Source organism: Sturnus vulgaris, chromosome 24 (assembly GCF_052056855.1).
Source record: "Sturnus vulgaris isolate bStuVul1 chromosome 24, bStuVul1.hap1, whole genome shotgun sequence".
NCBI classification, from domain to species: domain Eukaryota; kingdom Metazoa; phylum Chordata; class Aves; order Passeriformes; family Sturnidae; genus Sturnus; species Sturnus vulgaris.
In genome coordinates, this window is record NC_142266.1 from 4,764,455 (window position 1) to 4,775,603 (window position 11,149).

The window sequence follows — 11,149 nt, forward strand, 5'->3', positions numbered from 1 at the left end:
GGGCTCGGCGGGGTCGGGGGTGCCCCCGGGGAGGGGGAGACGCTCCGGGATCCCGCGGCGGGAGCGGCCCGGTGGCTCCGCCGCCCTCACGGGGCCTCCAGCGGCGATACGGGCGCGGTGACTTCGTGGCGTGGCTGCCGGGGATGCGGCGGTGGCGGCAGGTGGTCGGTGGTCTCCTGGCTCCTCAGGCGTCGCCGGGGTGAGGGCCTGGCCAGGCCACAGCACCGCCCTCACGGCCTCTCGCCGCCGTGGCGCCCACCTCACCTGTTCTGCCTCTTGTACCTCTGCTCCGTCATTCGTGAATTCATCCACTCTGAATTAAGTAACTTTTTTACTGAGTTTGACCTTTGTTGGTACTGTCGCAAAATGTGGAATATGTAGAAATTTTCTTAAGGATGTTCTGTGATGTTTGATGAGTGTGTGCTTTCAAGCCTTGTCAACAAGAAGGGAGGTTTAATCCGTGAAACAAATAGCAGCTGACAAGCTCTAAGTGATGTCCAGGTGTTAGAGAAACAAGTTATTGTCGGTAGAGTTGCCTTGTTAAGGTTTAGGCCTGGACATGCTTCATTATCTCAGACCTAGGGGGAGTTTAACAAAGCCTGGGGAAAAGGATGCGCCGATGCTGGTGGACACAGGAAATGCACAATTTATGGGCAGCAAAGACATGTGGCAGGACTGCCAAGATGAGGAACGAACTAATAAATAAACCCAACCTGGCAATTGTGCTGAATCAACTCCAGCTGGGTGAAGGGTAATTCTGATAGGGGGAGATCACAACCTCCAACCCAAAAGAAGAGAAACACTGAGCATGGCACTAATTAGCACGAAAAGCTAGAGAATCGTTAATCAGTAGAAGATAGGACACTAATTGAAAGAGAACTATGCAACATGTAGCCAATGAACAATAATGGCTTATTAAGAAAACCTTTGAAACCATGTGTGAGATACAGATTATTGAGGTTTTTTATTGTCAGCAATATCGGACATTGCTAGCACCCAGAAGTTGATAAGGACATTGTGTTCCTGTCTCTTTAACAATTAAATAATCTATCTGCTAATTAAAACTTGGTCTTAAAGGAAATCTCCACTTCCCAGTTTATCTGATTTACGCAATTATAGGCTGATGCTGAACTGCAGCTGCATTTCAGTGGTGACTGAAGTGATCCTTCTATAAACACTGTCCTTCTGCTGGCCTGAAATGCTGGATACAGAATACTTGGATTCATTTAGGAAATCCTATCAGGTCTCTCTTAGAAATGATGGCACTCCAAGGACAGAGAGATAATTAATGTGATAATTTAATAATTAATGCTTTTCGCTTATGCAATAATCCTCATCCTCAAGTCTAAATTAAAATAATCCTTATCGTGAAGTCTAAAATAATTCTAGTTGATGAGTTGTTTTGTGAAATTTCTCAAAGATTTTGGGTTTTTTTAATGACAAAAGCTGTTATATGTGGACTGTGATCCTGATGTGAAATTTTATAATAATTTTAAAAAGTAATTTTATCTTTAGATAGCTACAAATGAAAAGCATTAATAATTTAATCTTTTTTAAATGGGGACAAAATAAAATAGCAATTAAAAATTTAATAGGGATTTATTGGGATTTTCTAGGAAGATAGAAAACAGAAATAAATTTACTACATAATAAATAAAATAAAGAATAAATATTTGTTAACAAAAATGCTAAGAAATTCAAGTAGGAGGAAGACCTTAAAAGTTTGAGTTTGGTTTAGGAATTAAGATATTTAGGAAAGTAAACTTGCTTTTTCTTTTTGCCCTCTGGTTTCTGAGGCTTTGCAAAAGTTGCCTTCTTATTTTCAGGCTGAAGTTTAGCAATTGTGGGTGTTTTTGTGTTGATTAAACCTCTGTTTTCATGTCATCCCAGTGTCAAATGCTCAGCCACTCAGGATAACCTCAGATACCACAAGAACTCTCGTGGCGTCACAAAACTCAACAAAACTACTGTAACTTCTTTTCCATTGTAAATTTCCATAGTATGGTATAAAATGAACTTGTTGGAGCATTTGAATGGAAACAGACATCTTTGTGTCATTGTGTGATTCTTCTAAGTAAATCAAGGAATGATGGAAGTATCTGAATTTTCAACATCCAGCAGAAAACTCTTTCAGGCCACTGTACGAAATATTCTGTGAGAAATAGATCTGTCACTACAATAGATCATAAATCAGCCACGTGCTGTTGAAATCTCTGCCTGCTGCAGGTTTGCTGAGGCTGCTGCTACAATGGACAGACGAGGGGGTGACAGTGAGAGCCACCATTTAAAGCCAGATCAACCCTGGTGTGGTCTGAGACATCCCAGTCCATTTTCTGTAGGATGTTGGAACCAGAACAGGACGTTCTTCAGCTTGTTCAGACTCCTGACTCTTGGGTGTTGGGAAGATTTGATTGTGGCCTTCCAGTGCCTGAAGGGGACAACAGGAAAGATGGAGAGAGACCGTTTCCAAGGGCTTGGAGTGACAGGACAATGGGAAATGACTCCCCACTGCCAGAGGGCAGGGTTAGATGGGATATTTGGAAGGAATTGTGCCCTGTGAAGGAACAGTGGGCTCTGTGTGTTCACAAGAGGCCCTGGCACAGGTTGCCCAGAGAAGCTGTGGCTGTCTCATCCCTGGAAGTGTCCAAGGCCAGGCTGGATGGGGCTTGGAGCAACCTGGGATAGTGGAAGGTGTCCCTGCCCATGGCAAGGTTTGGAACAAGATGATCTTTAAGGTCCCTTCCAACCCAAACCATTCCATGATTCTGTGATTTTACATGAGCTGTCTGTGTACTAATGTGGCTAAAAAAGGCACTGCAGAATACGTAGATAATGTGGTGATGACTACAGCAGAACAGACCAAGATAAATGCCTGGATAAGGCAGGGAAAAGATAAGATTGTTTCACACTATTGTTTTTGAATTGCTTTTTAATTCACCCCTGGAGTGTCTATATTCCAATCTGCTGCACAATCCTGCACGAGACTATTCCTCTTTAAACCAGTGACATTTAAAAAGGAAGCACGAAACCCCCTCTACATGCAGGCTGCAGTTCAGTGAACTGGATGAATGATCTTTGCACATCCCCACGGGCATGCACAGCTGAATATAGATCACCCAGAAAACCTGCCAGCTGTACAGAGTGGGGCTGGGCACTCCTGCAAACCTGCCAGCCCCGTGGGTTTGGGCTGGGCATTCCTGCCTCTGCTCCAGCATGGGATCTCTGCAGAGAATTCCAGCTGCAGGTGGAACAGCCCTGCTGTGTGTTTTGGGCCAAACACGAATTAATAACAACAAATAACCTTGTTTCCTTTCTACCGAGCATCCAAACAGGACAGCTTTGGCAGATAGGTGGAGGAAATCATGGCTGTTGCAGATGTTGTACCCATAAGGAATCATGAACTTATTAATGTTGGGAAAGAGCTCTAAGATCACCAAATCCAACCACCCACACAGTACTACCACCACATTCACCATTAAACCATGTGGTGCTTTGGGCCCTTCTTTGTCCTTGTTGTTATCGACTGTGAAGAGATGTGGAGATGAGCAGCCAGTGCCTTTCCTGTTCCAGAGATGGGCAAAACTGTGGACACCTCTTAATTTTAGGTGTTCTTGTACTGCAGAGTCCTCCAAGGCAGGGCTGTAATGCTGTAAGAAAATACAGGGAATATTTCAGTGGAAAAGCAGTTGCAGTGGCATCTCCTCTCGGGCCCTGAGCAGACGGGGGACACCCGGGGACAGTGAGGACGTGGGTTTGTGTCCCAGCTCGGGGGCTGCTCTGGCTTTGTCCCTCCACGTGCTGGGTGGGATTTGCGTTTCCCTGGCGCTGGTGATGTCAGGAGCTGCCGGGACAAAGGGGAACAGGAGGCTTGGAAACAACAAGGATCAAGGAAAGAGAAAAGCCAAGTTTTAAAAGGCGAATGCTTAGTCATAGAGACACAGACGCAGGAGGGCTGGCAGGGGCCTATTTCCATCCTGAAACTCCCCCTCATTCCCAGACTTGCTCTGGCTGTGTTTGCTGTTGAGATAACATCCCCTTCCCCCACCACCCACAGATAACTGAAGGAGCAGCCGTTGAAAGAGGAAAAAAAAAAAGGAAAAAAAGGCAGTTGCCTTGCTCTGCCTGCAGGAGAAATGTCAGGAAGTGTCTGGTGGTGGGTGGGATGAAAGAAGGAAGCTGAACTCTAAAGAGAATATTCTAGCTCTGCTCATGAAAACAAATGCCCCTCTGTATTCTGCTTGATAAGAACATCCAGGGGCAGGTTCTCCTGCGTGCAGGAGCATAGAGTAACTTACACACCTCTGGGTGATTTATTTGTACATGCTGCATTACTCCCAGCACTCCATGAACTGGAGGGGAAAAGATGGAAACAGCTCGGGAAAAGCACAAGCATCATCAATAATTAATAGTGCCTTTTTTGCAATAGGAATGATCCAATATTAATTACGAAGTTAATTTCTGTTTGAATGGTTCGTGCATGTGTATGAAATTTGGACCAGGATTTAAGTTCAGTGCAATCATGCTTTTATTCTAATTATAATAATTATAAATCTATTTTGCATCCTCTTTTTAGGTCTCAATAACACAGGCTTTGTTTTCCAAATATGCCAGACAGCAGGTTTTGCACACCAGATATGGCAGCTCTCAGCTTCCCAAAGTGAATCTGGTTGTAAATACAAAATAAATTGTTTTGATTCATTGTCAGTGTGCAAATGTGAAAATAAGCCCACAACATGGGTCAAGATAAATACTTTGGATTTCTAAAGTCACAGAGTCAACAGGGAGGAAAGAACTTAATTGCACACATCATGAAATATTTAAACAGACAGTGACCAATGTGTAGATGTGGGATGCAGACTTTTACAGCTAATTCTGTGTTACAAACAGCTGATGCTGCTCTGCATCAGGGAGTCTGTGTCTTTCTTACTCTGGAGCCTTAAAAATCATCAGTGAACCATTTTGAAGCTTATTTTTTGTACTGGGTGATCTGTTGGGAAAAATTCTACGGCAGAAGCACAAAATCCAGACAGAGAACTGAGTTTCTTACTTAACTGTAGACCACCAGCTCAATGCACTCTTGGGACATGGATGTATCTCATCCACAGCAGATTGGTGGGTGGAGGTTGCCATAAGAGCAAGCAGAAAATTTCTCTTTGTTGCACTTGGTTTTCTTATTACAGTCATTATCTATTTTCCACCTATATCCATGCCTTTCTTGTGCTGCCAGGACAGACTTATTGGAAAGTTTTTCTAATGGAAATCCAGTTTATAGTAACAGAAGTTTTGTAGCAGGTTCATGGCAGATTCTTTTGTTGAAGCAGAAGAAAGAAAATACGAGTTTTCTCTTCACTTTTGTGTCTTTCCTTTTGTTTTTCTATCTGCTCTTGTCTCCCTGCAGAAAATCTAAACTCCCACCCCAAGTAAACCTCCTCCCCATGACAGCCCTGTGGTGCTTTGGCAGTGGGAGAGTTCATGTTGGCACCAAGCTCACCCTGTGAGTGAAATGGGGTGAGATCAATAAAACCTGCACAAGACATTTCAGACTGCTTGCAGGCTCTGCTAGCCATCTTGATACTGTGATGTTTAGATCTTATTATTTACCATAATAAGGTGCCAAAACTAATTTTTAAAAAGGGAACTGCTAGACTTTTACAAAATCTGATTGTGCTCAAGGTCTGGGATAGATGTCAGGTTGTCAGAGCAGTAATCCTCTGGGAAGTGTCTTCAAGTGCCTGATGCTACAGCAGGATTAATTTTATCTGTGTCTTCGGAGAGTCACTAAAGAGTGACATGAACAACCTCTGGAGTTCTTTGGCCATTTGTGTTCTTTGGAGACTTCCTCTCTAATCTTTATTGGAAAACTGCCCACTCGCAAACTCTGGTTGCTGCTTTTTAGTATCATTCTGAATTTGTGCTGTGACTACATCACTTTTTCCAAATGCAGAATAAAACTGTTTATTTTAATATTTCCACTACTTTTGTGTTATGAAAAAAAAAGATTTTGATTTTCTGTTCCCTCTTTCGTGTTTGTCTTTTGCAAATAGCAGTGGATGTAAAAATATATATACAGAGAAGACATTGCCAGTCTTTAGATTTTTGAGAAGGTCATGGCAGCCTGATGAAACACAGCATTGTGAGTCTGCTCCCTTCTGCCCCACTGACATTCCATGCATAGCCAAACATTAAGCAGAGCTCAGCTCAGAACTGCTGGGATTTTGCAGAGTTGATGTATCTGTTTCCCTGATTGTCTCTGTGAGAACAGGATTCTCTGTAAGTTACATCCCATTCTTGCCACGTAATTATTGTCACGGAACCCCAGACTGGTTTGTGTTGGAAGGGACCTTAAAGTCCATCCAATTCCACCCCTTGCCATGGGCAGGGACACCTTCCACCATCCCAGTGTGCTCCAAGCCCCAGTGTCCAACCTGGCTTTGGACACTTCCAGGGATCCAGGGACAGCCACAGCTTCTGTGGGCAACCTGTGCCCACTCTCACAAGGGAGAATTTCTTCCATATTAAGCCTGAATTTCCCCTTTTCAGTGGGAAGCCATTCCTCCTTATCCCGTGACTCCAGTTGCTGATGCAGAGTCCCTCTCCAGCTTTCCTGGAAGCCCCTGCAGATCCTGGAAGGTGCTGTGGGGTCTCCAAACAAGCTTCTCTTCTCCAGCTGAACAGCCCCAGCTCTCCCAGGCTGTCTCCATAGGGAAGGTGCTCCAACCTCTTCATCAAATTCATGTCCCTCCCCTTGATTTGCTCCAACAGTTCCATGTTCCCCTTATGTTGGGGGCACCAGAACTGAATGCAGTATTCTCGGTAGTCTGAGAGAACCCCCTCCCTCAGCCTGCTGGCCTAGCTCCTTTGGATGCAGCCCAGGGCACAGCTGGCTTTCTGGGCTGCATCTAAAGGACTGTGACAGCAGGTGACAAAATGTGACAGAGTCTTAAATTCTCTCAATTGAAGAAATGCAAAATTAAATTCTTTTTAGTAGAAAACCATAGAAAATTAAGTTCTCTTAATAGATGATGTGGATGCTGTTAACTCTAGGGCAGTAGGATAAATTCTAGTTATGTCTATCTCATTTCTCTCCACAGATCAAGGACATGTCTGGATTGACAGCTTTGTCTTACAACTGTGCTGAGTATTCCTGCAAGGCAGTGAGCATCCTTAACTCCAATTAACATCACTGGCAATGGAGGGCTCTTGGAGCCTCTTGGAAGACAGGCCTGGCATGCTCAACTGTCCAAGGATCACTGTGCCCACTGGCAGAGCAGCTACTGCTGGGAGTGGAGACACAGGCAGCAAGAGGAGGGAAAGACCAGTTTATCCAGATTGTGTGATCTTGTCAAGTCACAGATCTTTGCAACCTCAGAGCTCTCTATTTTTAAGCCTATAGGCATATTTGTCATGGTATAGAGGAAGAACTTCTTGGAAAGCAGATTTAATCGTGCTCAAGGAGAAGTGAAAACAGCACTGGAGGGAGAGGAGAACCCTCATCACTGAGTGCCAAGGAAAGTTGCTGTGAGCTGAAGAGCCACTGCAGCAGCTCTTGGCCACTCCTGCCATCCTGCCTCAGCTTCAGGTACCAGGTGATGCTGTTGGCATTTTGCTTCCTCCTTTATTCTGTCAAAGGTGACACTTCTTCATGACACTGTGGTGAGCCCCAGAATGATTAAATATTCTGCAGGAATCCCTATTCTTCCAGGCATGTTTATCCCAGTGTACCACAGACTTGCAGCAGGGCAAGGACTCTACCCTGCACCTTCTGGGTGCCTCCCTGCTCTGCTCTCCCCTCCCACTCCTCCCTTTGCTTCCTGATTCTTAAAATTCCTGAGCACCTCTAGTCTGGGATGTAGTGGTATTTGTGCACACAGCCCTTAAACTGTTTTCTTCTGGGTCAAAATTGTCCAGGGAATGCCCAGGGAGTGCAGACGTGGCATCTCCTCCCACTTCTTCAGTGGGAAGGGATGTTAGTGAGATTCGTGTTTGTTTGTACTTGGGACACTTACAGAACCTCATGGGGTAATTATTCCTAATTAGCAGCTTGGACACACGCTGCTCCTTCCTCCTACAATCTGCAATTAATAATACAGACATAATTCAGATTTCTCCTTGCCAGTCTTATGTTTATGTTTATAACAGGAGGAAACAGTTTAGGGAAAAAAAATTATCAGAATCAATCACCTGCTGAGCTCCACACAGGGATTACCCAAGGATTATCCTGTGCTCGTGGCAGCTGAGACATTCAGAACTTTGGGCACCTCTGTGTCAGCCTGATTCCCTCTGTCATATTCCTCTAAGGTCTTTTCCTCATTAGTCATGGACTGCTTCTTACCACGGCTTAATTCAAGTTTTAGATCAGTTGTACAGTATGAGATAATCCTCAGAAGTAGTAACACTAGTGTTATTTTTAAATATATTAATATTTTGAGGGCAAGAAAGGTCTGGAGTTCTTCCTTCTTCACTTCTTTCTGTGGTCCTTATTAAACTGAACTAATGTATGTGTGCACTGAACATCCCAATAAACAGATCAATGTGAAGGATGAAGAAATACTTCAACTCTTATCCCCGGTGTCACAGAGAATTTCCAGGCTCAGATGTATTTGTTTACAGCAGAACATACTGGGAGGAACATCCCAAGCTTTCTTCCTCAGTGTCTGTTTTTATATGAAACCAGCCAGCTGCCCAGCATGAACACTTACAAAACAGGTGATTGTTAAGAGAAGTTGTTTTTACTTCAAATCCTGCTCAAGCATCAATTTTTCTTTGATTTAAAGACCAGGATAAACACTCATATTGCAGCTGCAAAACATGGACTCTTACCCTGGCCTCTACTAGATCTGGAGAAATTCAAAGCCACTTCGAGGACTTCAGATAAATTCTACAGATTTTTGTTGTATAGATTTTTCATAGAGTCGTAGAATCACAGAATATCTTGAGTTGGAAGGGATCCAAAGGGGTCATCGAGGTGGACTCGATGCCAGACACCCCAGCAATCCACCCTGTGCATCCCTGGAGCTTTGTCCAAACGCTCCTGGAGCTCTGGCAGCCTCGGGGCTGTGCCCATTCCCTGGGGAGCCTGGACAGTGCCTTGCACCCTCTGGGGGAAGAACTTTTCCTAATATCCAACCTAACCTCCTCCTGCCATAACTCCAGCCCTTCCCTTGGGACCTGTCCTTGGTGACACAGAGCGGAGATCAGACTGCCCCTCCCTTTGTCTGCTCTGATTTTTGTCATGCAGATTTTTGCAGAATTAGGAGAAGAATTTACTGTTTCTTTTGAAGAACAAAATAAATTAGTAGCTCTCTAAAATATAGTTCACTTATACTTAAGACACAACAGAGGCAAACTCAACCGTTTTCCACTGAATATTATTTGTTTTCTGAAGAAACTGAACCAGATGTGACAGGGAGGCGATGCCAGTTGCTTGTGTGTGATAAGAGCCAGTCCCAAATTTGTTCTTGCAGTGATTTAACCTCTGAGACACCTCGTGGTGGAAACACTCACTGCTGGCCACACAGCCATGACCAGAATCCATTTTAAAACAACCTAGAGTTTTCATCCTGCAGTGCTTGGAAGTAGCTGAAGTCCCACAGCCTGTACAAACATTGATTCGGAGCCAGGATAATCTGTGGATCCTTTTTATTTAAAAAATATAAAGCCACAGGGACATTTCTTTTGTTGCTCTCCTATGAGGAAAGGCTGGGAGAATTGGGATTGTTCAGCTGGGAGAAAAGAAGACTTTGGGAAGACCTAAGTACCTGAAGGAGCAGACAGGAAAGATGAAGAGAGATAATTTACAAGGACAAAGGGGAATGCCTTCCCACTGCCAGAGGGCAGGGCTAGATTGACACCGGGAAGAAATTGTTTCCCTGTGAGGGTGGGGAGGCTCTGGCCCAGACAGCCCAGAGAATCTGCGCCTGCCCCATCCCTGGAAATGTCCAGGGCCGGGTTGGATGGGGCTTGGAGCAATCTGGGATAGTGGAAAGTGTACCTGACCATGGCAGAGGGTGGAACAGGGTGGGCTTTAAGGTCCCTTCCAACCCAAACTATTCTGTGACTCCACGATTCAATGAAGAATGGAACTGGCCTTGGACTTCCCCAGAGTATCAGAAATATTTATGAGATTGATGATGTTTTATCACAGCACTGCCACAGTTCCAGGTCTATGCAATTAACCTGGGACTTTCCTTTGGGTTTCACAGTTAATTTTGTTTTTCTCAGACCTGAAACTGAATGTGAAACATTCCTGGGAGTTTGAGAGGGGGATGGACTGAAACACTGTTGAAGGGAAGGTATAAAACGTCATGCTGGTGTCACGTTGTGTTTCCTGCGTGGCACTGCTGAAAACAGGGACACTCAGGAGATGGAATGTGCTTTTGGCCTGTTTTCTGTAATGGAACATGGAATGTTGGGACTGTAAGCACTACAGTCTTGGTACAGCTGCTTTATATTTCACCTCAGAATGCACCGTGTGCATTTCGCGTCGCTTTTTGTTCGCACCAAGCCGTGTCCTGCTTTTCTAGGGAATCTGGAAAGAAACTGCGGATCGCTGTTCCTGGATCAGGGCTCTTTTTTGCTGTTTCCCTGCCCGACTTTTCACACAAGACAGACTGAACGTGACTCCCCATGTTGGCGCCGGGGTTCCACGGCCACCCTTGAGTGCATAAATCGGACATTTTTTATCTCAGATTGGGTTTCAAAGCAGAAGCGAAGGCTCAAACTGAAAATACGTTTATTTGACATTTTTCCAGCCACAGCCAGGGTTGAGCGTGCCCTGAGGCGCCGCGCAGCACGGCCCGCGCTGCGCCTCCCCCCTCACAGACAGCCGAGCCAGCCAATCACGACCCGCGCTCCCGCCGTGACTTCGCCTCCCGCCGCTCAAACTGCCCAATCAGCACGCGGGGGGTTAACGGGCCGTCCCGTGCCAACGTCGGCGGTCAAACGCGCCAATGGGCAGAGGGCAGGCTCGTTACCAATGAGATCAAAGAGTTAGCGGAATTGCTACACGCTATTGGTGATTTCGCTTGTCATTCACCGCTGCCGGTGCCGGTGGTTGGCTGGTGGGGAGGAGGGGGGGCTTCCGGGGGTGGGGACACTATATTAGGGGCGGACAAAGGCGGCGGCGAGGCCGTCCAGCTAGCCGCCATTT

General features: G+C 45.3%; 1 long non-coding RNA gene across 2 annotated transcripts; it reads left to right on the forward strand.

Annotated features, from left to right (window-relative positions):
* Window positions 1-9: 9 nt before the first annotated feature.
* Window positions 10-8,562, forward strand: LOC148221296 (uncharacterized). 2 transcript variants are annotated; one of them, XR_015808277.1, is made up of 2 exons: window positions 10-322; window positions 7,092-8,562. It is a non-coding gene; the product is annotated as an uncharacterized LOC148221296 (long non-coding RNA). The 2 variants fall into 2 exon arrangements; XR_015808276.1 differs by having other exon boundaries at window positions 153-6,708.
* Window positions 8,563-11,149: the final 2,587 nt, after the last annotated feature.